Source organism: Malus domestica, chromosome 13, assembly GCF_042453785.1.
Source record: "Malus domestica chromosome 13, GDT2T_hap1".
NCBI lineage: Eukaryota > Viridiplantae > Streptophyta > Magnoliopsida > Rosales > Rosaceae > Malus > Malus domestica.
The window spans coordinates 36,054,041-36,076,901 of NC_091673.1; positions in this window are offsets into that span (position 1 = coordinate 36,054,041).

Sequence of the window (22,861 nt, forward strand, 5' to 3'; positions counted from 1 at the left end):
TGAACAAGGAAGGATTTAAAAGACATGAGAAATCTTTGGCATCCTAAAGTGAATGTAGTGGTGACAGATTTAGAGGATGATCGTTTTGCATTTGGTTTCAATTCCATGCAAGAATGTAACACCATTCTTCGAGGAGGGCCTTGGTTGTATAACAAGCAATATCTATTGGTGCTTGGCGAGGCAAATAATTTGGCGTACCCAACTCAGATCCCACTGCACTTTCAGGAATTTTGGGTGCAGTTCAAGGGATTACCCCTCTGCTACTTGACTCGGCCTATGGGGAAGTTTTTAGGCAACTTGTTTGGGGAATATATCCTAACGGATCAAAGTCACATGGAGGAACAATTTGGTAGTATTCTTCGAGTACGAGTGCGACTGGACGTGAAGAGACCGTCGAGAAGGTTTGTGAATATACAACTGGAAGGCACGTAGATGCAAATTGATGCTAGGTATGAGAAATTACCACTCACTTGCTTTCTATGTGGAATGATGAACCATGTTGAAGAACGATGTGAGTGCTATGAAGGACAACAAATGGCCGATAAGGCCAAACCATATGGTAGATGGTTCTAAACGAATATGCTGGATAAGGACTATAGATGTCCTATAGGGAGACGATTTGGCTTAGATGAGAAGGGTGGCTGGGTAAGGAAGGCTTCACCGTCGGAGGAGCTGGATGAACCACTGGATGAGGAATGAGGCAAACTATTAGAGACGAGGACAGTGGGGCAAGGAATGTTCTCAATACCTGATTTGAATAAGGCAGTATTTGAGCAGGACAACGGGGGAAATCAGATGGCAGTGATACCCTATATGCTGATGGAACATGGTAGACAACAACTCGACCTTATAAAGGATATGAGGGAAGATATAGTGACAGGTATGAGGCAGCCATTAAGGTTGTTTGGGTTTGAGATTGAAGCGAGTGTGGGAGATAAGGGAGGAAGGCAGGAGGTGCAGGGGGGTGGTGAAGGGACCTTAGTTCTATCTTTGGTAAGTGGGGTTAATGAAGATCAGGTGATGGCAAAGGGTGACTCTCCCTGGTCTATTGATTTTGACCCTTTTAATTTAGCTCAGTTTATCTTTAGCATCGGCTTTGTATAGGGTTATCGATCAGGAGGAAGGGTTTCTCGTAGGAACAAAACTAGGCAACCAAAAACCCGATGTTTTCTCCCTCAAAGTTCGTAAAAATAGGACAGTGTGAGAAAAAGGAGAAGGGGTTACTCTCGATCACAAAGAAGCGTGCTTCTTCTATTTCAATGAGTTTCACAATGGCGGAGGTTGATAGAGATTAGACCCGCCGAGTCCAATGAGTTGTATTAACTGGAATTGCCGGGGGCTTGGGAACCTTTGGGTAATTCGGGCGCTTAAGAAACTTATTCTCTTTAAAAATCCTATGGTGATTTTTCTGTGTGAAACAAAAAGCTCGAATGAGCGTATGGAGAGGTTAAAATCACAGTTGAAATTTGATTTTGTGTTTACAGTTCCAAGTTCGGGAAGGTCTGAGGGTTTATGTACGCAATGTGGTGGCATCTCGGACAATTATTTGTCGAGGTGCGAGATGGAAGGTGGGGGATGGTCTACGAATTCATATTTAGGGGGGGTAACTGGCTGCCATGAAAGCATTGCTATAAAGTTCTTAGCCTCAAGCCGATGAGGGTGCACCCAGAGCTTACGGTGAGATCATTGATGATGGAGGAGGATGGGGTCCGTTGGAATTCCACTTTAGTTCGTAGCTAGTTCTTTGAGGAGGAAGCTAATTTGATTTTGAGCATACCCTTGAGTTTATTCTACCCCACTGATTCTATGATTTGGGAAAAAGAACCTAAGGGTTTGTTTACAACTAAGAGTGCGTGCTTTGTGGCGAGATCGTGTCAGGGAATGGGTGGTGATAAGCCTATGGGATTGGTGATTAATGTCGATACAAAGCTCCTATGGAAAGCATTGTGGCAAGCTCAAGTTCCGAGGAAAATGAAGATTTATGTATGGCGTGGGTATATGAATGCATTGCCTTCCAAAGTGAATTTGAATAACAGAGGATACTTGTGGTTTTTGTGATAAAGAAGCAGAGACAATAGAATATGCTTTATTAATGTGCCCTAGATCGGCAACAGTGTGGTTTAGAAGTCCATTGGGACTCCGTTCGTTTCACCGAAGTGAGGAGGGATTTGGAGGATGGAAGGAATATATGGCGCATAATGTGTCTAAGGAGAGCTTTGAGCTGCTACTTGTCCTTGTTTGGAGTTTTTGGAAGGTACATAATGATTTTATTTGGAATGGTGTTGATGTTTCTCCATTGGATACCCAAATCAAAGTACAAACGTGGCTAGCTAAATTTAAAAAATGGAATGATGTGGCACCGCAACAATCCTCGGCAAGAATATATAAATGGCAGTCTCTGGCTTCTGGGTGGATAAAATGTAATTTTGATGCAGCATGGGATGAGAAGAGATCAACTAGAGGTTGTGGGATGGTAGTGAGAAACTCGGAGGGAGGGTTTCTAGCGGCACAAGTGAGTAGGGAGGAAGGTGTAAGATCGGTATTACACGCAGAGGCAGTTGCTGCAAGAGCAGTAGCTATGTTCTTGTGTAGATGGGTCACGGAACAAGTCCAGGTGGAAGGGTATGCATTTCTGGTGATTTATGCAATTCAAAATGAAGGTGTAGCGTATAGTGGTCATTACGGGCATATGTTCGATGATACAAGGCGGCTCCTGCAAGATTTCAAGCAATGAAAAATCACATTTGGTCGAAGAGAGACAAATAAGGTGGCTCATCGCCTTGCGAGGTTTAGTTTAACTGTTGATCACGCAGTTTCTTGGTTCGAAGAGCCTCCTGATGTAATTTCTGATTTGTTATTAGAGGATAGTACTAGTAGTTAATTTTGGTGCGGGACACTCTTTTTTAGGATAGTACTAGTAGTTAATTTTGGTGCGGGACACTCTTTTTCCCTTCGATTGGGTTGAAAGCCTCGGCAAGGTTTTTATTGGGGCCCAGTGTAAGCACACTATCCTCGATTTTTACGTATTTCAATCTTCAATGGATATCGTACTTGTTCTAAAAAAAAAAGTATCCTAGTTTATTTTCGTTATCTTTGTTTGTTGTTTTACATTTTTATTTTAGGACTTAGTAGTTTTTTTTTTCTTTCTATTTATTTTCCACATCTTAAGGACTATGTTGGTTAACTTTACACCAACAAAAGTTCATGAATTATTTTCTAGTTGATTCTAAATGGCTTAGACTCTGTAGTGGGATTAGTTGGAGTTTTTTTAAAAATGTTTTGATTTTTAACATTTTCTAGGGCTTGCAACTTAAAGTGAAAATTGTTTTAATTAAGTTTCTAGTTTGTTAGTTTTTATTTTTGTTTTCTAGTTTTGTTTTGCTTGAGGACAAGCAAAAAACTAAGTTTGGGGGTATTTGATGAGTTGATATTATACAATATATTTTACCCTATTCTTAGTTATAATTTAGTGCTTATTTTGTGAGAATTTTGATATTTTGATTTGTATTCTTAATGTAGGAAATTCAAGCTCCTCTGGAGCAAAACATGATGAAGCGGGCAAATTTTAGAGTGATTCAAATTGGAAGATATTCGTGTGTCTTTCAACTTGTTCATAGCAAAGTTTCATATATTTCCACCAAGCGGTTATTTTCTGGTGATGAAATAAATGAGCAGCGCGCAGTGCTGTCAAACTAACGTTTTGGGCTTATTTGGGCTTTTTGGCATCCAAGATGATGTCTTTTGGGTTTGAGGCCTTCTGCAATTAGGTTCGGAACATCTCAAGCTTTAATTCTTGGAGCCCTGAAGATCCAAAAAGGTGGCTGATTTGTGGCTGGGCAGATTTCCCATATTTGGTTAGGATTATGTTTCCTAATTTATTTTAGTTTATTATGTTTCCTAGTTTTTAGAAGATATTTTATGGTAAGGATTTTAATTATGTAGTAGTATAAATAAGTCGTTTTAGCCATTAGAATTTTGGGGGAGGACAAAAAGAGAGGAGATGGCACACCACGATCCGGAATGTTCATTGGGACACCTGAAATCGCGATGTGTTGGCCTACATCTAGAAGGTGACAAAGCCATAAAATATAGTGCGATGTGTTGGACTAATTTAGAGTGCGCATGTGAGCAGGATTGAATCCATATCACACAAGTGATGTTAGAGAATAAGTAAATTGCAGTGAAAGATAAAGTTAGAATGTTTATATTGAAAGGAGGGATCCTCCTACATGTCAGCTTTTGCCATTAAAAGTTGTCGACAACATGAGCTATGCCGCTAAAACCTGGAGGGGCAAAAAACAAGGGTGAGTGGACCTGAAAAATAAGTTTTGTAAAACATTTTCGAAAAGTGTAATGCTGTAAAAAAGTATATGGTTTCCTAAAAATAATATAATATTAGTATGTAATATGGTACTCTGCAGCAAAAGTGAGTGAAAAGATGTAGGGTATTCCAACAAGATATCTCAACATTAAATCTCAAATCAATATCACAAGAAAACAATGCTCATTAATTTATGTAGGCACACAAGTCCATTGCAGAGATAATCAGATAATGGAACAGGTTGGGTGTAGGTTTTACATTCTAGTACTACAACAAGTAAGCTATGCTAGTCGCATCACATATGAGTCCAAAATATCACACAAAAGGATAGGTTGGCACCTAACTCTGGATCTAAGGTGAATGTAAACGGTGCATGTGAACTACACATGAAGCTAGTTCTTGGCCCATGATAGTACAAATAACTAAGAGACACCGTGCAAACATGTAATAATGAGCAGATAAAATGCAAGGATATCATGCCACAAGTTTATGCTCACAAATAAAAAACATAAAGTGTACGGAAAGTCTATTTGTAAAGCTAAACATGGCATGTCACATCATAGTATGTAAAAGCAGTTGTTGTGAAAAATCACATATACATATATATACGTAAAAATGAAAAGACTCGCTCATAGATACTTGCAATGTCACATCCATTCGGGCTGGGAAAGCCGGAGTCTTCGATAGTAATCGCACCTAAGCACATTATTAGGACCTATTAGTAAAACTCAACTTAAACGACTAAGTTTGGGAAAACGGAGTGCGGATTCAGAATCAGAGCGTTGAAATACGCTAAGAGAGGCCTGGGCAAATTTTGTAAAAAGTCAATGAAAAGGTCAACGATCAACCATAAAAAGTCTACTGGGCCGCCCCGATGGTCAACTACGTTAAAACGTTGAAATTTCACTAAATGGATGTCAAAAATGGACCCGGGGCATCGAAATTAACCTAGGAGAGTTTCCAAGAAAATTTCAAAAAAGTTAACACAAAGACTATTTCAAGAAATATTCCAAAGAATACTCCAGGAATATGCTGGAATATTCTAAAATCCCTTTAGCAATTGGGCTGGGCTGGATCCTAGGTTCAAATCTGAATCCGAGTTAGGGGGTAATGGGTTTGGGCCGACTAGGTTTGGGCCATTTTTATTATACCAGGTTGGCCCACGGATCCAGTTGGCCCTTCTTTTTTGTTTTTTTTTTTACATTCTTCTTCTTTTGCTGATTTTCATCGGAAAATCTGGGGAGAATTCAAACCCTCCGTTCAGACCCATTTCACAACCAAATTTTGCCCATAATATATCAAAATGAAGCTAGGAAAGTGTAGAACAAGATTGTACCTATTTAGAGTTCAAAAAGTGGCCAGAAATGGCCGGAAAATGACCTGAAATTTGTTGAGGTCGTAAGAAAATAGGGGAAATGAGTATAAACATGCATGCAGGGGTTAGAGCTCGAGATTGAGTTCCACACTGTACCCAATCTATCACCGAGACATAGAGGGAGAGATTTGAGGTACTAAGGACACCCATTAACTCCAAACTCGACGACAGTTCGCTGAAGTTTGTCGTTGGTGAAGACATGCATGCATCGATTCATAACAGGGTTTAAAATATCATCCATAAACCCATAAATTTAGAGAAGAAGGCATAGCTTGTGGAGCCTAAAATAATCCCAAAAATTCTAGAGGCGACACGTGGACTTTTATTCAAGAAGGACAAGATTGTCCTCAATAAATGGGCAAGCTTCTCAGACGCTCCCATGCGCAGCTCACATCCCTGGAGGACTCAGCAGCTGAACACAATTGCCCACAGCTCACCTGCCCTTGGCAAGGAATTAAAGATAAGGATTAATTACCGAAATCATATCTTTAATACATTCCTACTTGAAGAATAACTCCAATCAAGTAAGTAATCCTAATTTATTTAAATTAGGATAATTACACCATTATCTCAAGATATTATTTCATATTCAATATCTTGGGAATATTTAGAGAATATCTCTCCATTAAACACTATATGGCCGGCCCTAGACCTATAAATACCCTATATTCTACCAAAATTTTAGAGCTTTTTGCAACCCTCAAAAGCCTTAAACACTTTAGTCTCTCAGAGAAACTAACTTAGGCCTTGGAGATCAGTTGACCTAACCCCCCCCCACCTCGTAGGCATGTGAGGCTTAGGTCTTTGATCAAAGGTGTTGATTGTTTTGCAGGTGCATTTTCATCAAGATTGAAGACGACGGAAATTTGCATCGACAAATTGGTGCTTTCATTGAGAGCTGATTCAAAATACTCGAAGAAGCCTTTCGCATTAGTTTCTTGAATTTTCTGTTACGTTGAATTTCTCACATGTCATATCAATTCATTTTTCTTAGAAAATTTTCTTGATCAATCCCTGGAGAAAGGATGCAATGGTAGGAAATTCATAAACTATGACAAACGGAACCTCATATGTGGAAGGATTTGGACTAGAGAGTGGAGACGAGGAGATAGCCCCACTAAGGAGATCCTCAAGGCTTAATGCAACGGCATGATAAGCTTTACCAGCACCACCGTGACCCAGTGGCCACGACACCACTCCCACCAAACCCTAGGTAGGAGGCCCAGGTCCACTTCTAAGCCCATGGGCAGGAGACGCATAACTTGGCAGCTGCCACAGCAAGCCCTGGGCAGGAGGCCTAGCCTAATGTAGCAGTAGGCCTTGTTGCACAGCATGCCCAAACCCGAACCTAAAATACGGCAGCTACTACCAACCAGGCAGCTTAACAAGCCCAAGCCCAAGCCATTCAGCTAGCAGGCCAAGCTGTGGCAGCTCAACGGCCAGGAGGGCCTACGACCATATAGATCTAAGATGAGCAGGTGCTGGTCCAACACTCCCTGCAACTCGCTCTGATGATTCGACTTGCTACCCAATCCATTCCAAGGCCATCTCCAGCAATCCAGATTCTGACCACAGGTCCCGCGATCAACTAAGGGTTACTTACACCCCACTTTTCTAAAGGAATGCCTGTTTTAGGCTCAAGTTTTGTACCTGCAGTCTACTATACTTCCACCACACACGAAGACGCCTATCATCCAAGCTCTTCCAATCAAAATGGTGAGCATCCCTTGCCCTAGTAGGTCGCCAATTTGACGAATGCCCTCGTATAACAAACCACCTTGGTGAACAGACTTCTTGAGCACATCGAGATGCAGTGCGCCCTAGATGAGGTATCCCGAAGCAGGACAAGGGCAAAAGAATGTGACTCATTCTAGCGATGTCCCGGTAAAGAGTCGCTCAGCCCATCACGAACCAAGCATTTGGGCAGTGTATACTCTCATTTAGGCCCTCGGGGAAACGTCTTCTCCCGCTTAGATGCGCAGAGAAGCTTTCATTCCCGACTCAGCTCACAAGTCAGTGTGCATTCGAGGTTGGGTCTGCACTCCGATGAGCACTCAAGACCTTCCGAAAGAAGCGTTCACACGAGGCTAGGCTTGAAGGGAGATACTCCTATGAGGCAACGCAATACATAGCCACATGATGCACATAGAATAGCACGTGAGCAGTCCAGCTCAGGTTCCACTGGCAGCCCTCGCTAGGCACGACGGTGAGCAACACATCATGAACTACGTGCATAACAATCATGACACAGACGAGCAAGACATGTTGAAGAGCAACATAGACTAGCAGGTCAACACCAGGGGCAGTTGGAGGCTCCGCTGCCCTGAAGGAAAAATTTTGTCCTAGCTAAGAACATGTGAGAATATTTGAACACATATGCAAACTATTAACATATTAAAGTGGGCATGCATTAAAAAACAATTCTAAAACCCATGACTTTCAAAGCCTAGTGAATGGTGAACCAAGAAACTCTTCAACAACATTAAAGAGAAGGCAGGATTTAGAGATTCATTACCCTTGAAGCTCATCCTTGTTTACATAAGGGATTCACCTAAGTGGAGGGCCTTCAAGTCACCTCCTAGCTCCTTGGATCCTCCTTGTGATTTTCTACCTTTTTATGCTCCTTTGCTCCTTGAGGATGTGAGGAAAGGATCTCCAAAAACACCAAAGATTTGGTGTCTCTAAGTCTCCACACCAAGGATGAGGTGTGAAGATGAAAATGGATCACTTAGAGAAGAAAAGATTGCTAGCTATATCTTCTCTAAGTGGCCGGCCTCCTTTAGAGAAAAAGAGAGAAAGTGTTTCTCATTTTTGTCTCAAGAATACCCTAATGAGGTAAAAGCTATAAAGATGCTTTCATATCTCTTTTCTTAGGTGAGTGGCAAACTTGCAATTAAGCAAAACTTCCCACTACCCTTGCTATGGCCGGCCATCTTAAGTGATTGGGCTATTTGCCCATACTTGTTTTAGTTGTCATACAACTTAAACATAATGGGCCTAGTGGACCAAAACCTTTTGGACCCCGAAGCCCAAAACTAACTTAAAAGCCCAAGACGAACCTTTTGTAAAATTAATTAACTAATTAATTAATCTTGACCATTCTCAATTAAACTATTTAATTGCTTATCCATCTCATTTATATTTCTTCACTTTCATCCTTACTCAGTGTACGATCCATTAGGTTCCAATTAGCGAGGCGGTGGGCGATTATTACTCTTAACGATCGATTGTGAATTGAAACAACATTTCAATTCTCCCTTTGTTGAAGATTAGTGTTTGCTAATCTTCAGGGCTTCCACAAACCATGAGTGACACCTAGGAGTATGTCATGGCTACCCAAGCTAAGTAGAAGTGGTTGGAGAACCTTTCTAGTTACAATTACAATGCAATATGTTCCTTCTCTAATAGAATACTCTTAATCACATTGTTTGAGTGATAGTTTGTTTCATGTCTACTATCCAATGTGATACTTCTTTATATGATTCAATTGAATATGATTTGGAACATACTTCCTAAGTCATATTCGTATGCTTTGGCCAAAGACTCTCGAATCATATCTTAGAGTATTCTCCTTCCACCATGGAAGGTCAGAGATCCCTTGTTGTGCATTCATATGCCTACATGACTAGATAGCTTGACCCCAACAATGCCGTGGACACTTTCGATGGAATGCCTTTGACATGATCAAAGATCAAAGACCTAACCATTAGACATCTATGATGTCTCAGGTCAAAGGACTACTTTGCATATTGCAACTAACGAGTTCTTATATGACATGTATGTTCGAACTCTCTTTTGATCGTTGTTCAGTGTACTGGATTACTCTTTCGAGCACCTATGTGTTTGTCTTAGTGTCCAACATTAAATGAGTTGAGACTAGTCATACTCACGCTTGAGTTGACATAACACATACTAACCTTAGCGGATTGTCAATGCCCAATTGGCAATCCTATGGCTAGGAATGTTTTAGGAATGAACATAAGAGAAAGGTCTTGTTAATCTAACTTACTTAAATCACTTATCTCTTAGAGCAAATACATTCCTTGGATTCCCTTATTGCTTAAACACATGATACAATAAATAATGATTAACAATAAGCTTTGCCCTTTATTAAATATATAATAGTTTAATACAATAAGTATTCCAAAAGCTATTACATCAAATGAGTGGCTTTGTGGGCATACTTCCAACAATCTCCCACTTGCACTCGAAGCCACCTTCCCATGTATCTAATGCCCATCTTTTCCATATAGCGGTCAAGTTGGATTTGAGACATTGGCTTTGTCAGTGGATCTGCTACGTTATCGGCTGAGGCAACCTTGAGGATGTTGACTTTCCCTTCGGCATCATATCTTCTAATGATATTAAAGCTCCTATCAAAATGCTTGTTCTTTTGATGAGCCCTGGGTTCCTTGGCTTGAGCTATCGCCCCACTATTATCACAGTACAAAGTTACTGGTGATGTAATGGTTGGAACCACTCCAAGTTCAGTAATGAACTTTTTCATCCAGAACGCTCATTTGCCGGCTTTAGCTGCAGCGACATATTCTGCCTCTATCGTGGAATCAGCAATTACATCTTGTTTCTTGCTTTTCCAGCTAACAGCCCCACCATTTAGAGTGAATACATATCCGGAGTTGGAACTTCTATCATCGATGTTAGATTGGAAATCTGTGTCTGTATAGGCTTCCACGCACAACTCTGTTGCTCCTCCATAAACGAGGAATATGTCCTTAGTTCTTCTTAAGTACTTAAGGACCGTCTTGACAGCTGCCCAGTGTTCTGATCCTGGGTTAGATTGATATCGACTAGTAATGCTCACAACATATGCGATATAAGGCCTTGTGCATATCATGGCATACATGAGACTTCCTATGGCGGAAGCATAAGGAATAGCACTCATCTACCGTATCTCTTCAGGAGTCTTAGGTCCCATGGACTTAGAAAGGTGAATTCCATGTCTCACAGGAAGAAGACCTTTCTTAGATTGTTCCATCTGGAACCTACTTAGCACCTTATCTATGTACATAGATTGGGATAATCCAATTAATTTTTTGGATCTATCACGATATTATCCCAAGTACATAAGATGTATCTCCTAAATCTTTCATGTGGAAGGTTTTGGACAACCACACTTTTACAGAAGAAAATACTGCAGTGTCATTCCCGAATAGTAATATGTCATCTACATATAACACTAAGAATACAACTGCATCCCCAACGACCTTTTGATAAACACAATTGTCGTCTTCGTTTTGAGAAAAACCAAACGATTTGATTTCAGTATCAAAACGAATGTTCCAGCTCCTGAAGGCTTGCTTAAGTTTATAAATGGACCTTTGAAGCTTGCATACCTTAGTCTTTTCAGACTTGGACATGAAACCTTCGGGTTGAGTCATATAGAGCTCTTCCTCTAGGTAGCCGTTGAGAAAGGTCGTCTTCACGTCCATTTGCCATATCTCATAATCATGGTACGCAACTATAGTAAGCAAAATCCGAATGGACTTAATCATAGCAAGCAAAATCCCTTCTCGTTGCCTATAACCCTTAGCTACTAGTCTAGCCTTATAAGTTTCCACGTTCCCATCAACGCCTAGCTTCCTCTTGAAGACCCATTTGTTTCCAACATGTATTATACCCTCTGGAGGGTCTACAAGAGTCCAGACTTGATTTTGATACATGGAATCCATCTCAGATTTCATGGCCTCTTGCCATCTCTTTGAGTCAATGTCGGACATTGCTTTAGTGTAGTCCCTAGGGTCCTCCTTTGTGTCATTGTCACCTAGAAGGTGCAATTCCCCAAAGTCATTATCTAAGCCATACCTCTTAGGTGGCTTGCTAACCCTTTCAGATCTACGTGGAGCTAGGGGTTCAGGAACAGGGTTGTCAACTTGTCGAGTGCTTGTTTGTGGTTCATCATTAATCTCATTAATTTCCATCGTTTTACTTATAGTTTCTTTAAGAACAAATTCATCCTCTAGAAACTTAGCAGTTCTGGCGATAAAGACTTTTTGGTCGTCAGGATGGTAGAACTCATATCCCATAGTTTCTCTAGGATATCCCACAAAATAGCACCTAACTGATATCGCTTCAAGCTTCTTGACATATGCTTCACAAACTCCATTAAGTTATGGAGTTCCTGGTGGAGTCAACTGTGATATTATTCCACACTCTTTGAGATAATCTAGGAACTCGCTACTTAGATACTCTCCCCCTCGATCTGATCTTAGGATCTTTATCTGTTTCCTAGCCTGCTTCTTAACTTCATTCTTGAATTCTTTAAACCTTTCAAAGGATTCTGACTTGTACTTCATAAGATACACATAGCCAAACCGAGAGTGATCGTCGGTGAATGTGATATAGTAGGAGAAGCCTTCTCTCGACGTAGGAGACATAGGTCAACATACGTCAGTGTGGATTAACCCTAGAATATCAGTGGCATGCTCTCCTTTCCCAGTAAATGGAGATTTGGTCATCTTCCCTTGTAAGTAACATTCACAAGTACCCATTTGGTCATAACCTAATGGGCGGAAATATCCGTCTTTCGACATCTTGCGAATCTTATCAAGGTTCACATGTCCAAGTTTAAGATGCCACATATTTTCTTGGTTAACTTCTTCTCTAGCCCTTTTGGGTTTTGAGGTATTCCCGCTTTCTATACAGTGCATCCCACTACTTGTCTCTAGGTGAAAAAGTCCCTCTATCATATTACCATGAGAGATAATACGACCGTTCAAGTATAAAGTGCAACTCATTTTGTCTAACAATATTGAGTGCCCATCTCGTAAAAGCTTAGAGATAGAAATCAAATTCTTTATACATGAAGGAAAATATAAACAATTTTTAAGTTCCAGGACTTCCCCAGAGGGTAGTTTAAGCATGTAGGTGGCTATTGCTTTTGTAGAGATCTTAGTGCCGTTCCCAACTCGCACAATCATCTTCCCATTGCACAGTGTCCTGCTCCTTGTTAGTCCCTGCAACGAATTGCAGATATGTTGACTAGCGCCTAAATCAAATATCCAGGAATTGGAGCTCACTGTAAAAGCACTCTCTATGACAGAAATAGTCCCTTCTAAAGTTCGTGTCATAAGGCTCGCAATGCGCACCCTGTATTTCTTCTTCCAACGTTCATCCTTTCCATAATGAAAGCATGTTCCTTTGGATTTTATTGCCTTATTCTTATGTAACCTTTTCCTTGTGATTGCATTCTCACTCCCACTGTCTTTTTTGAAACCCTGTTCAAACTTACAACACATGTCAATCATCTCGGTAAAAGTATGATCGAATTATTCACTTTATAGTTTACAATAAACTTAGTGAAATCATCCGAGAGAGATGCAAGGAAAAAGTCTTGGGCCATTTTCCCATCGATGGAAGTTCCTAAACTCTCAAGATCTTGAAAGATCCTTTCCATCTTTTGTCCATGTTTATGAACTGATGTCCCCTTTGCCATTTTGGCATTCAATAGACTACAAACATTTGAGAATCATACATTACTAGTCTCAATGTCATGCATCTTATGCAAACTTTCAACCATGGCACAAGAAGTGTCCATGTGCTTATGTAGCTTCATAAGCTCCTCACTAAGTGAAGTGAGGATTAAGCATTTGGCTTGTAAGTCATCCTCATAGTGTCTATCATAATTTTGACACTCCTCCTTTGAAGCTAGTTTCGTAGGAGGTACATGAGGAGGGGATTGCTTAAGCACATACAATATGTCTTTCGCCTTTGAGACATTCTCAATGTGGCAATACCAAGCAAGGAAACGTTGGCCCCTAAGGCCCCTTTTGTCAAGTATAATGGTGGGTGTAATTTTAGGCATGTCGCTAACTACATAACATAACAGAAATCGTATTAGATTGTTGATTTTAAAACTACTTGATTGGGTCTTAAATCAAATAGTACCACCCACTATTTTTGGCAAATTCCACATCCCTCAATGGAATTCGAGAGTTATGTTGAACTCTTAGCGGGGTATGGGAGGCTCACCATGACCAAGCCCACCTCACGATGATACGATGTTGGTTAGCAAAAATAATGATGAGAGAATAACGCTTTAATCATTTACAACTCTTGTAATTACCCATCTAATTTGGCCTCTAGAGAATGATGCCTCACAATGATATGATGTTGGCACCATTGCACTTAGTTAAGTTATTCCCACCATGCTAGTTCGTGTAGGGGTTCAAGAATAGCCTCACAATGATATGATGTCGGCCATCCTTGTTGCCTACCTCACCACATCATGTATGTACATATGGACTCCTCCTGAATGTAAGCACATACTTTGAACTTTCCCATGATAGGGTGAAGCCGGTGTAGGAGTCAGAAACGATTGGGGCCCACCATGGTGGAAGGCCTACGAAGAGATGTTCAAAGCATCTCTCGCTTATCAACTTAATATCCGTTTTGTTGAGGGAGTAGTGTTGGGCTACATCAATTTTATTTTAATCTTATTAAAAGGAACTTGGGCCTATCACAACCATTGGTCCAAGTTAATATGAATTAGTAGTATATAATACTCCCACTATTTCGATTGAAACAAGCGGGACTATATGGAACTACTAACGAATGCATTGCATCCTCATATGGACTATATAGTCATATTAGGTCTTAGGATGATTATGAACCGTTTGATTTGATCCAACACGAGCCTTGTGTTGGACCTTGGGTCTAAGGTAGGTAGTTGTTGATTTTAGTTACGCGTTTAATCTAATTAAACCGTTATTTCCTATTGGGCGTTGGACCCAACTATTCCAATTTGCATACAAATAAACAATTAGGAATACTTGAAATAAAGAGAAGGGCTTATGCCCTATTACAACACATTAGATGGACTTATGTCCATTTACAACAAATTTGAACTAATCAAATTACATTCAAATCTAAACTACTTAACCCAAGCATTCATAATGTAAAGCGACCAATCACATAGCTCAATTATCGAGGCATTTGGTTCATAATCACCATTTTCTTAATCAATCAAATTAACTAAGAAAGCAACTTAAACAATTGGTTTTCGGATTCATAGAATTGATGTAAATGGAACTAAATGAAATGAAAATCCAATTCTCATTCAAGAGACAAAACCATTTTGTTCTCATCATCTTTTAGGCCAAAAAACAATGACCACAACTATTGGGCCATAAATTTAAAACATAAACTTTTGGAGTCACTTTGCAAAAACACAAGAGTCCACAACTTCATGTAATTACAACTAGAACCCAAAAATTTCAACAATAATAAAAACTTCATTAAAGGAGCAAAACAATTTTTCCTTTAGCGTTTTTGGGCCTTAAAAGTATCCCTACTAAGGGGTGGCTGGTTTTGGTAGTGAAAAAGGAGGGGGGGAAAAGGTTTTTGGTGAAAAATTCAAAATTTGAAAGTGTTTGGTGCAAGTGGATAGGTAGGTGAAGAAAAGTTGATTGGGATGGGTTGTAAGAAAAATGTTTTGTCAAACAATAAAAGCATAAATCATCCATCATCAATCATCCATAAACCAAAACTTTATTCAAAGCAACAAACATATTGAATCAAAACACCAAAACTTTTTGTTCTTGGTAAGAACATCAAGAACATTGAAGAACACACATGAAAACTCATAAGAGCTCCATGAGTGTTTTCACTCAATAAAACTCAAATTTTCACTACACAAAAGAGGGTTAACATCCTAGGGTACTTAGGGGTTCCAAAAGTCACTTTAAAACTCTTTTAACAAGACAAACATGAATCCAAAAATCCACCCTTTGGATTTGGCCGAATCTCCCCACATACATGGCACCAAATTTTAGTTCCAATATTCATGCTTATATGAACTACATCTACAACATTTGAGATGCTAAATTTTCAAGCAAAATTTATATTCAAAAGCAAGAACAAAGCTTGTAACATTTACAACATTTAAATCACAAACCATGAAAAACACAAAACCCAAAAGGATTCACCATAAACTAGACCTAGGCTCTTGATACCACTTGAAGGAAAAATTTTGTCCTAGCTAAGAACATGTGAGAATATTTGAACACATATGCAAACTATTAGCATATTAAAGTAGGCATGCATTAAAAAACAATTCTAAAACCCATGACTTTCAAAGCCTAGTGAATGGTGAACCAAGAGACTCTTCAACAACATTAAAGAGAAGGAAGGATTTAGAGATTCATTACCCTTGAAGCTCATCCTTGTTTACACAAGGGATTCACCCAAGTGGAGGGCCTTCAAGTCACCTCCTAGCTCCTTGGATCCTCCTTGTGATTTTCTACCTTTTTATGCTCCTTTGCTCCTTGAGGATGTGAGGAAAGGATCTCCAAAAACACCAAAGATTTGGTGTCTCTAAGTCCCCACACCAAGGATGAGGTGTGAAGATGAAAATGGATCACTTAGAGAAGAAAAGATTGCTAGCTATATCTTCTCTAAGTGGCCGGCCTCCTTTAGAGAAAAAGAGAGAAAGTGTTTCTCATCTTTGTCTCAAGAAAACCCTAATGAGGTAAAAGCTATAAAGATGCTTTTATATCTCTTTTCTTAGGTGAGTGGCAAACTTGCAATTAAGCAAAACTTCCCACTACCCTTGCTATGGCCGGCAATCTTAAGTGATTGGGCTATTTGCCCATACTTGTTTTAGTTGTCATACAACTTAAACATAATGGGCCTAGTGGACCAAAACCTTTTGGACCCCGAAGCCCAAAACTAACTTAAAAGCCCAATACGAATCTTTCGTAAAATTAATTAACTAATTAATTAATCTTGGCCATTCTCAATTAAACCATTTAATTGCTTATCCATCTCATTTATATTTCTTCACTTTCATCCTTACTCAGTGTACGATCCATTAGGTTCCAATTAGTGAGGCAGTGGGCGATTGTACTCTTAACGATCGATTGTGAATTGAAACAACATTTCAATTCTCCCTTTGTTGAAGATTAGTGTTTGCTAATCTTCAGGGCTTTCACAAACCATGAGTGACACCTAGCAGTATGTCATGGCTACCCAAGCTAATTAGAAGTGGTTAGAGAACCTATCCAGTTACAATTACAATGCAATACGGTCCTTCTCTAATACAATACTCTTAATCACATTGTTTGAGTGATAGTTTGTTTCATGTCTACTTCCAATGTGATACTTCTTTATATGATTCAATTGAATATGATTTGGAACAGACTTCCTAAGTCATATTCATATGCTTTGGCCAAAGACTCCCGAATCATATCTTAGAGTATTCTCCTTCCACCATGGAAGGTCAGAGATCCCTTGTTGTGCATTCATATGCCTACATGACTAGATAGCTTGACCCCAACAATGCCGTGGACACTCTCGATGGAATTCCTTTGACATGATCAAAGATCAAGGACCTAACCATTAGACATCTATGATGTCTCAGGTCAAAGGACTACTTTGCATATTGCAACTAACGAGTTCTTACATGACATGTATGTTGGAATTCTCTTTTGATCATTGTTCAGTGTACTGGATTACTCTTTCGAGCACCTATGTGTTTGTCTTAGTGTCCAACACTAAATGACTTGAGACTAGTCATACTCACGCTTGAGTTGACATAACACATACTAACCTTAGCGGATTGTCAATGCCCAATTGGCAATCCTATGGCTACGAACGTTTTAGGAATGAACATAAGAGAAAGGTCTCGTTAATCTAACTTACTTAAATCACTTATCTCTTAGATCAAATACATTCCTTGGATTCCCTTATTGCTTAAACACATGATACAATAAATAGTGATTAACAATAAGCTTTTCCCTTTATTAAACATATAATAGTTTAATACAATAAGTATTCGAAAAGCTATTACATCAAATGAGTGGCTTTGTGGGCATACTTCCAGCATGCCCCACCAGGCACAAATCCAGGAGGAAGTACAAAGGCTTATAGCAGAGCAATTACGTGGTTTCCAGCGCGTTGACACTACCGACAATGCCCTCAGTAGAGAGTGGCCAACCTGAGCAGGCCATCATTTACAGACGAGATTGGACGGATGGAACCACCGCGGAAGTTCAACCTACCACATTTCACCTTGTTTAGGGGAAATGAAGATTCAGACAGATACTTGATGCATTACCAAAGTGCCATGACATTTTACACCAACAATGACCCTTTAATGTGCAAGATCTTTGCCACGACGCTAGAAGGTGAGGCGTAAGACTGGTTCCACACCCTGCCGCCACGTTCAATCCTGCATTTCGACAAACTTTCCTTGATTTTCACTAAGGAATATTCATCCTTCCGCTCATTCAAGAAGAAATCTGACCACATTTTCAGCATGAAGAAAAACCCGAGGAGTCACTCCACACTTATGTCAAGAGATTCAAGTCGGAGAAGGCAAGGATTGTTGGATGCGATGATAGCATCGCGTGCTCAGCTTTTTGAAAGGGGCTCTCAGTATATCACCCACTTTTTGCAGAATTGATTATGGGTGAGAACCTGTCCCTGGAAAACTCTTATGCTTTGGTAGAAAAGCACTCCCTCTGGGATAAAGAAAAACGTTCCCAGAAGTCGCTTGAGTAGCCATGCAAAGACGCGGAACCGACTCAAAAGTAGGTGAGCGACAAACTGCTTGACAACAAAAGCAAGCTAGGAGACAAACGCAGGGACTAGACCCCAGCTAGGAGACAAACCGTTTGACAACAAAAGCAAGCTAGCTGAAAAAGACGGCTAGGATCGACTCACGGCTGAGCCTAGTGGAGAAGGAAGAGCTCACGGCTTTCCTTAGGGGAAATCATGACGTCTTCGCATGGTCACCCTCTGACATGCTCGACATTGATCAAATGATAACTTGTCACAAGCTACACGTCGATCCTGCTGCCAAACCTGTGATTAAAAAAAGGTGACATTTTGCACTTGCGCGAGTAGCGATTATTGAGGTGGAGATTAACAAGTTACTGGAGGCAGAATTCATTGAGGAAGTGGCACATTCAGCATGGCTGGCCAATGTCGTCCTAGTGATGAAAAAGAAGAAGGGCAAATGGAGAGTATGTGTGGACTACGCTGATCTCAACAAGGTATGCCCTAAAGATAACTACCGGTTCCCCGAGTTGACCTTCTCATCGACTCAACGTCTGGGAACCAGCTGCTTAGCTTCTTGAACGCATCCTCAGGCTACAGTCAGATTGCCATGCACAAGCCTGATAAAGAAAAGACCACATTCGTGATCGAGTGAAGCACATACTGCTACAAGGTAATGCCCTTTGGCCTCAAGAACGCAGAAGCAACCTACCGGCGACTCGTAAACACGATGTTCAAGAAGCAGATCAGAGTCACCATGGAAATCTACGTCGACGATATCATGGTGAAAGGCAAGCAGCGATCAGACCACATTTGCAACTTGGTGAAAACTTTTGCCATTCTCCAAGAATACAACATGAAGCTTAACCCAGTCCTTAAGGCCGATTCTTAGGGTACCTTGTAACCCAACGAGGAATCGAGGCTCATCCAAGGCAAATCAAAGCAATCTTGGACATGAAATCACCCATAACTCTGAAGGAAATCCAAAGTCTAACCAGACGAGTGCCACACTCAATCGTTTCCTTTAGCGATTTACCGATCGATGCAAGCCATTCTTAAAAGCAATCTAAAAGGCGCAGAAGGACAAGTGGGGCGATGAGTGCGAGAAAACATTTCAAGACCTGAAGCAGTACCTGACATCACATTTACTACTATCCCAACCGAAAGAAGCGGAGGACCTTTACATCTATCTGGGGGTATCAGAAGTAGTAGTGAGCTCTGCCCTTATACGAGAAGAGTTGGGGGCCCAACTGCCTGTATTTTACACTTCCAAAGCTCTCCTCAATGTGGAAACCAAATACTCAAAGATTGAAAAACTAATTTTGGCACTAGTTGTTGCAGCTCGGAAGCTCATACCCTACTTTCAAGGGCATCTGGTCATCGTCATGACCCAATATCCACTTTGATCAGTTTTGCACAGTCTAGACACTTCTCAATGAGTAATGAAGTGGGCATTGGAACTTGGTCAATACGCCCTAGCATACCAACCCTGCACAGCGATAAAAGCCTAGACATTGGCAGACTTCATAGCAGAATTCACCCCAAGCCTGAAGGATGTAGCAACACAACCCGAAAGCACCCCTGAGGTAGCCGAGCACGCTATAGCCCATACCTGCCCTACCGTTTGCAAGTTGATGGATCATCTAACCATCAAGGATCTAGGGCGGGCCTAGTTCTTACTACCTTGGATGGTTTGATGCTCGAGCAGGCGATCACTCTAAGCTTCAAGGCGTTAAACAACGAAGCAGAATATGAAGCCCTATTAGCAGGTATCCGATTGGCAAGGGACCTAGCAGTGAAGAAGCTCGCGATCTATTCTGATTCCCAGCTGATCACTAACCAAATTGCAAAGGAGTACGCAGCAAAACATCCATGGATGGCCCGATACCTCGAGAAAGTACGAAAGCAGATAGCGACATTCCAAGCATACACATTCACTCAAGTTCCACGGGCAGAAAATGCTCATGTAGACGCACTAGCAAGCCTAGGCTCCACACTAGACCATTAACTCAAGCGCTCAATCCCAGTTGAATACCTGGAAAAGCCAAGCATAGATGAGGAACCAGCAGTCGAGGTGGCACAGATCAACATAATCCCGAGTTGGCAAGATCCTATTATCGACTACATAGTAAATGGAAGACTCCCCGCAAATAGACTGGAGTCCTGGAAACTCTAAATGAGGGTAGTACGCTACTATATATGGAACAACATGCTCATTTAAAGATTTTTTTAAGGACCACACCTTCGCTGCCTATGGCCTCCAAACGACCAGAAGATTCTTAGCTCAATCCACAACGACGTTTGTGGAAACCACTCTGGAGGTCGCTCTTTGGCACAAAAAGCTCTCAAAGCTGGCTAGTATTGGCCAACTATGCACCAAGACGCAAAAGATTATGTATAAAGGTGCAACAACTGTCAGCGCTTCAAGCTCGTGCCCGCACTACCTGCCAGCAAACTTCACCCGTAGATGAACCCATGGCCATTCATGTAGTGGGCGATCGACTTGGTGAAGGATGATTTTGTGAAAACATGTTCATTTGAATAACATCTATAGCATGCATTTAACAATTAAAAGGCGGAATCATGCTTGCATGCATTCAAAAACAAAACATTAACCATGAAATTCAAAGCCTAGTAGATTGGTGAACCAAGACTCAACTCAAATCAAAGTGAGTTGAGAAATTTACACCTTTGTAGATTCCTCTTTGCATAAGCAAAGGCTAATCACCCAAGGAGAGGGCCTTCATTCCTTGCATCTTAGATCTATGGATTTGGATGGATGAAATGGTTCTCCAAGTTCTCAAAATAGAGAACCTCTAAGTCTCCACACCAAGGTAAGATTGATGAAGAAATGAGTGACCTTAGAGGAGAAAGATTACTAGCTAATCCCTCCAAGGGGGGGCCGGCCTCTTTAGAGAGAAATGAGAGCTTTGTGTTCTCTCCAATGTCCTAAAAGAAACCCTTAATGAATTTAGGCTATAAAGTCCTTTATATAGTCCCTTCAAATAAGTGACCTAAAGAACCAAAAAGCCATTCTTCTAACATGGCCGGCCACTTTAAGGGATTTGGGCTTTTGGGCCCTTGTGAATCTTTATTCATTAAGTTGTCATACAACTTAAGTCCATGGGCTTTGACGTTCGAAGCCCATTGGGCCTTAAGGTCCAAAACTATCCCGAGGTCTTTAACGAACTTATTCGTTTGATTAATTAACATATTAATTAATCCTTGCCATAAATAATTAAACCATTTAATTATTCTTACTCATCTCCGTTGTTTCTTCAATCTCTACCTTACACGGTGTACGATCCATTAGGTTCCTTTTAGCGAGGAAGTGGGCGATTAAAACTCTTTGAAATTGATTGTGAATTGAAAGTTACTTTCAATTCTCCCTTTAGTGTTTATACACGTTTAGGGCTTCCACAAACCAAGAGTGACACCTAGCAGCATATCATGGTTACCCAAGCTAATCAGAAGAGGTAGAGAACCTATTCAGTTTAGGATTACAAATGCAATACGGTCTTTCTCTAATACAATACTCTTGACCACATTGTTTGGTTTGATAGTTTATTCATGTCTACTATCCAATATAATTCGTGTGCTTATATGATTACCTTGAATGTGATTTGGAACGACTTTCCTAAATCTCATTCATACTCTGGCCAGAGATTCTTAATCATATCATAGAGTATTCTCCCTCAAACGGTTTAAAGGTTAGAGATCCCTTGTTGCGCATTCACTTGCCTCCATAGTTAAATGGCTTAACCCCAACTATGCCGTGGACACCCTCCCGATGGAGTGACTTTGACATAATCAAAGATCAAGGACTTAACCACAAGACAACTATGATGCCTCAGGTCAAAGGACTACTTTGCATTATCCCAACCATGAGTTCTCATGTGACATGAATATGAGAACTCTTCGTTGATCGTGTTCAGTGAACTCATTCTCTATTGAGCACCTACGTATTTGTCTTGATGTCACACACACCAATGACTCGAGACTAGTCACTCTCCCTGAGAGAATACACAGCACGTACTGATCTTAACGGACTATCAATGCCCAATTGGCAATCCTATGATCAGGAACGTTTAGGATGTGTCTACGAAAGAATGGCCTCATGAATCTAACTTCTTTAGATTGCATTCTCCCAATCACATATTCCTTGGACTTATCGTTTAAGCATATAACATTTATATGAGACGGCTCAAACAATAATCGTTGCCCTTGATATTAAACTAGATTAGTTTAACATGTGAAATGTCCGTAAAGTATCATCATATGATTGGTTTTAGGGCACATTTCCAACAATCTCCCACTTGCACTAGAGCCAATCAGCTTGGTCATCAGTGATGATACGTCTTCTGTAGTCATTTCATAAATGGCTGAATAGTAAGCCTAGACAATGGATATCTATATGTTATCCATAGAAGCAACCTTGAGAATAACGACGTCACCATTATACATGATTCTCAATCATGTGGTTCAGTCTCTCATTTGAGTTCGGACCTTGATGAGACCTTGATTCCCTGGCTTGAGCTATCGCCCCATTAGTGTCATAGTGTTAGTACACTAGATACACTTTCTGGTTGGAACCGAATAGAGAGTTCATAAATGAACTTTCCCATCCAAACAACATTGTTGTAAGCTTC